This window comes from Giraffa tippelskirchi, chromosome 7, assembly GCF_054371585.1.
Source record: "Giraffa tippelskirchi isolate mGirTip1 chromosome 7, T2T-mGirTip1v1.2.pri, whole genome shotgun sequence".
NCBI classification, from domain to species: domain Eukaryota; kingdom Metazoa; phylum Chordata; class Mammalia; order Artiodactyla; family Giraffidae; genus Giraffa; species Giraffa tippelskirchi.
The window spans coordinates 85,075,881-85,082,310 of record NC_137281.1 but is presented as its reverse complement, the minus strand read 5'-3'; positions in this window follow the sequence as shown (position 1 = coordinate 85,082,310).

Below are 6,430 nucleotides of genomic sequence, written 5' to 3'. Positions count from 1 at the left end.
CAGAGTTTGCTGCTCCTTCCTCTTACTCTGCCCTCTTGCTCTTGCCTCCAACAGAACCATCTCACTGCTCAGATGGTGCTGCTCCCATGTCAGAGCCCAGGCCAGGCCTGATAGGTAGCAAGCCTGTGTGCATTCCTGCTGCTGTCACACCTACGGCCAGCTTTGCCGCTGATTCTGTCACAGGAAGTTTAAAACATTTACTTGCAACTGAAAACAAGTCAACTTAGAGATTCTCTGGGAAGCGATGTGTAAAAATTAAGAGTTGTTGATAATCATGATAAAAAGAGAATATGCTTTAATAGACAGGGTTTTCTCAGGCCAGAATAGAAAACTGTTCAAGTAACAAACTACCCCAGAATGGAGATATTTTTCTAGAGTTCTTTCCCAGGTTTCTACAGTAATGTTTCCACATAGATTTACCAGGAGGCAGCCCCTGGTATAAGATGATGGTTTTCAAGGTGGGCTGAGGGAGGGGAGTGGCATCTATGCTTCAACCAGAACACCTCTGTGTTGGTCTGTTTTATAATCAGTAGGGTCTTGTTTGAAGGAAATTTTCCTTTTCCAAAAAAGTGACAAGAGGATTGCAGGAGCTTCAGGTAAGATGCCTAATAGCTGTGTGGCCTTGGACGAGCCCCACAACCTCTCTGGGCTGTCGCAGTAAAGAAATAACGGAGCTTCACTGTGTAAAGGCAGGGGTCTGAACTAGATGATCTCTCAAGTTCTTTCCCAGATCTAAGACCCGTGGCTGTTCATTTCAGTTCAGTCACTCAGTCGTGTCTGACTCTTTGTGACCCCATGGACTGCAGCACACCAGGCCTCCCTGTCTATCACCAACTCCCATAATTTACTCAAACTCATGTCCATTGGGTCCATGGACAAAATTACAAAATCATACAGTGTTGCATGATCTTCATGCAATACTCCAAATGACCACAAGATGGAGATGTTACTCCACGAGAAAAGCTTTGTCTTCATGCACTGGTCTATAATAGATTTGGAAATTTTTTCTTAAAAGTTATAGAAAAGGAAAAAAGTTTCATTAGTACTTGCAAATTTGGGCACAAGATTTAAACGATTTTAGTGATGAATCCTGGCAAAGTTACCCAGGGTTTAATGCATAGCTTTATTTTTCTGCCAAAGCACCAAAGAAGTCTTTTCCGCATCTTCCTTCCCTGATAAGAATCTCTGCAAGGTTTTGTTATAATGCATTGGTTCTTGTGTGTCACAGCTCCTGATGTATCATAAACATCCAGGAAATGGGTGCTGAAAGGAATGGATGTTGAATTTGTTGAACTGCATCGCTGACCGCTAACCTCGGCATTAAAAGATATGCTCTTCTGTGATGAGGATTTCCTGTTCCCATAAGAACTGTGGATGTGATTTTGTCAAAACAGTTAGAGCTGTCTGTTTTTGACTAGAATTCAGCTTTTCTGTATTTTAGAGGCAATTGCCTCAAAGACCAGATGACCAGGGTTTGGGGAGCCCTGAGCTGGCAGGATGTTTGCTGAATGAAGACTTAGGAATCTTCATCACAGTACACTTAACCTATAGGAAAAGAAAGTATGAGAGAAACAGGATTAGGCAAACACATGTGGCCCCAGAGGATGTCTCACTCAGCAGACGCTGAGAATGGAGGTGGGGTGGAGCCGAAGGGCCTGGGGAATTTCTTGCTGCCATGAGAGCAGGGAAGACGAAAGCAGCTGGGAGAAGGTCGCCGCATGAAGTCTGAGATTGCCTGAGAGAGATCCTCCGAGACGATAAAGGGTGGATGCCCTGAGCCTGGGAGCTGGAGAAATTTCTGGACTGAGACCTGCCTGTTGTTTCCCCCAGAGTATGATCACCACCTGAATAAACGAACTGAATTTATGCTGGACTAGTCGGTCAGGGCCCTAGGGAGGAGCCCTGGTGAACTGGGGACCATCACGAACAGGCCAGAGCAGGTAATGCTACCTCGACTGCTCTCCCAGGCACTTCCTGCAGCCAAGGAGCAGCCAGCCCTTCCCGAGTGGGAGATCAGCGGATTAGCATCAGAACAGCTCTTTCCAATGTCTGATGTTTCAAGCGACTGGTTATTCCAATGTTGCTCATGCTTGACTAATGTTCAGGCAACAGGTAAAGGAAAATAATTGGTTCATTCACCCATTATGTTGAATCAAATAATTTATGTTTAATTATAATGTTGTTGGGCTTCCCTTGTGGCTCAGCTGGTTAAGAGTCCACCTGCAATGCAGGAGACCTGGGTTCGATTCCTGGGTTGGGAAGATCCCCTGTAGAGGGGAAAGGCTACCCACTCCAGTACTCTGGCCTGGAGAATTCCATGGACTGTATAGTCCATGGGATCACAAAGAGTCAGACACGACTGAGCGACTTTCACTTCACTTCACATAATGTTGCAAAAATAAATCTGAATAAAGGGATTGTAACTCTTACAGAATTATATAATAGAAATGAAATCAGTAAGTATTTCAGAATGAAAGTGAAAGTTGAAAGTGTTAGTCACTCACTCGAGTCTGACTCTTTGCAACCCCATGGTCTGTCCATGGAATTCTTCAGGCAAGAATACCGGAGTGGGTTGCCATTCCCTTTGCCAAAGTATTTCAGAATAAACAGAATTAACGGCAATGATATTGATAAGACAGATAACCCTTTTCTGAAACTCAATTTCCACTCACAACATGGATTGCTGTTGTTCAGTTGCTAAGTCGTGTTGTTGGACTCTTTGCAACCCCATGGTCTGCAGCACGCCATGCTCCCCTGTCCTTCGTTATCTCCTGGAATTTGCTCAAACTCTTGTCTATTGAGTCGATGATGTTATCCAACTATCTCATCCTCTGCTGCCCCTTCTCCTTCTGCCTTCAATCTTTCTCAGCATCAGGATCTTTTCCAAGCAGTCAGTTCTTTGCATCAGGTGGCCAAAGTATTGGAGCTTCAGCATCAGTCCTTCCAATAAATATTCAGGGTTGCTTTCCTTTAGGACTGACTGGTTTTGATCTCCTTGTAGTCCAAGGAACACTCAAGAGTCTTCTCCAGCACCACAATTCGAAAACATCAGTTCTTTGGTGCTCAGTCTTCTTTATGGTCTAACTCACATCCATACACGACTACTAGAAAAACCATAGCTTTGACTATATGGACATTTGTTGGCAAAGTGATGTCCCTGCTTTTTAATATGCTGTCTAGATTTGAAGGAAATGGCAACCTACTCCAGTATTCCTGCCTGGAAAATTCCATGGACAGAAGAGCCTGGTGAGGCTGCAGTCCATGGGATCTCAAAGAGTCAGACACGACTGAGTGACTAACACTTACGTTTGTCATAGCTTTCCTTCCAAGGAGCAAGAGTCTTTTAATATCATCTTTTAATATCAGCTCACCATCTGCAGTGATTTTGGAGCCCAAGAAAATAAAATCTGTCACTGTTTCCACCTTTTCCCCTTCTATTTACCATGAAGTGATGAGACCAGATGCCATGATCTTAGTTTTTTGAATGTTGAGTTTTAAGCCAGCTTTTTCACTCTCCTTTTCACCCATCAAGAGGCTCTTTAGTTTCTCTTTACTTTCTGCCATTAGCATGTTATCATTTGCATATCTGAAGTTGTTTTTATTTCTCCCAGCAATCTTGATTCCCACTTGTGATCCAGTCTGGCATTTCACACGATGTGCTCTGCATGTAAGTTAAATAAGCCCTGTGACAATGTACAGCCTTGTCATACTCCTTTCCTAATTTTGAACAAGTCTGTTGTTCCATGTCTGATTCTAACTGTTGTTTCTTGACCTGCACACAGGTTTCTCAGGAGGCAGGTCTGGTATTCCCATCTCTTTAAGAGTTTTCCACATTTTGTTGTGATCCACACAGTCAAAGGTTTTAGCATAGTCAATGAAGCAGAAGTCGATGTTTTTCTGGAATTCTCTTTTTTTCTCTATGATCCAATTTAATATCTGGTTCCTCTGCCTTTACCAAACCCAGCTTGTACATTTGGAAGTTCTCAGTTCACATACTGCTGAAGCCTAGCTTGAAGGATTTTGAACGTTACCTTACTAGCATGTGAAATGTGTCCAACTGTATAGTAGTTTAAACGTTCTTTGGCATTGCCCTTCTTTGAGATTCGAATGAAAACTGACTGAAAATGAAAACACAACATGGACAGGCATTGATTGTATCGTGGGAATTCCTTTGGGTTTGGCATTAATGAGAAGTAAGTTACCACTCTTTTCTACCCACCCTACTGCAGATTCTTGCTTCAAACAGCAAATCTGTGCCATAATTTGGCCTTTGCTTGGCATAAATAAACCTTTTACTACTAAATTCAACTCCGTTCTTCTTGTGTTAACTCAGCCCATGACAATTAATGTAATACAGTAAGTCCCCAAGATACAAATCTTTAAGTTTTGAACTTTCAAAGATGTGAATGTGCATTTCATCAACGTCAGGCATGAGTAAAATTTCAGCTCACCCTCCGTCTCCTATCGCTGATGACCCTTCAGCTCTACCGTCTCCCACCTCCTCTCCCTCCACCCAGTAACTCTTCTTGCCTGTTCCCTCGCTGTCAGCTGTTGCGCTGTACTACTGTTCTTTCCAAGGTGCTGGACTGTAAGATTAAAAATGTTTTCTTTATTTTTTGTGTTTGTTTTTATGTATTATTTGTGTGAAAATATAAACCTATAAACCTAATATAAACCTATTACAGTGCAGTATTATATAGCAGAGTGTGTTAGCTGGTTACCTAGGCTAACTTTGTTGGATTTACGAACAAATTTGACTTTCGAACATGCTCTCAGAATGGAACTCACTCGTATGTAGGGGCCTTACTGTCCTACTTGGTTCCAGGGCTGGAAACAAAGGTGATGTTGGGCTGCTGTAAGGGCAACTATATGTGGCATATATGTTCATGCCTATGTATTTTTTGGGTGTTAGTTCTAGAAGGTCTTGTAGGTCTTCATAGAACCGTTCAACTTCAGCTTCTTTGGTGTTACTGGTCAGGGCATAGACTTGGATTACTGTGATATTGAATGGTTTGCCTTGGAAACAAACAGAGATCATTCTATCGTTTTTGAGATTGCATCCAAGTACTGCCTTTCGGACTCTTTTGTTGACCAAGATGTCCTTTTCATTATAGGGGACTGGAATGCAAAAATAGGAAGTCAAGAAACACCTGGCGTAACAGGCAAATTTGGCCTTGGAGTACAGAATGAAGCAGGGCAAAGGCTAATAGAGTTTTGCTAAGAGAACGCACTGGTAATAGCAAACACCCTATTCCAACAACACAAGAGAAGACTCTACACATGGACATCACCAGATGGTCAACACTGAAATCAGATTGATTATATTCTTTGCAGCCAAAGATGGAGAAGCTCTATACAGTCAGCAAAAACAAGACCGGGAGCAGACTGTGGCTCAGATCATGAACTGCTTATTGCCAAATTCAGACTTAAATTGAAGAAAGTAGCGAAAACCACTAGTCCATTCAGGTATGACCTAAATCAAATCCCTTATGATTATACAGTGGAAGTGAGAAATAGATTTAAGGGACTAGACCTGATAGACAGAGTGCCTGATGAACTATGGACAGAGGTTCATGACATTGTACAGGAGACAGGGATCAAGACCATCCCCATGGAAAAGAAATGCAAAAAAGCAAAATGGCTGTCTGAGGAGGCCTTACAGATAGCTGGGAAGAGAAGAGAAGCAAAAAGCAAAGGAGAAAAGGAAAGATATTCCCATCTGAATGCAGAGTTCCAAAGAATAGCAAGGAGAGATAAGAAAGCCTTCCTTAGTGATCAGTGCAAAGAAATAGAGGAAAACAACAGATTGGGAAAGACTAGAGATCTCTTCAAGAAAATTAGAGATACCAAGGGAACATTTCATGCAAAGATAGGCTCGATAAAGGACAGAAATGGAATGGACCTAACAGAAGCAGAAGATATTAAGAAGAGGTGGCAAGAATACACAGAAGAACTGTACAAAAAAGATCTTCACGACCCAGATAATCACGATGGTGTGATCACTCACCTAGAGCCAGACATCCTGGAATGTGAAGTCAAATGGGCCTTAGAAAGCATCACTACGAACAAAGCTAGTGGAGGTGATGGAATTCCAGTTGAGCTATTTCAAATCCTCAAAGATGATGCTGTGAAAGAGCTTCACTCGATATGCCAGCAAATTTGGAAAACTCAGCAGTGGCCACAGGACTGGAAAAGTTCAGTTTTCGTTTGAATCCAGAAGAAAGGCAATGCCAAAGAATGTTCAAACTACCGCACAATTGCACTCATCTCACATGCTCAAAATTCTCCAAGCCAGGCTTCAGCAATACGTGAACCGTGAACTTCCAGATGTTCAAGCTGGTTTTAGAAAAGGCAGAGGAACCAGAGATCAAATTGCCAACATCCACTGGATCATCGAAAAAGCAAGAGAGTTCCAGAAAAACATCTATTT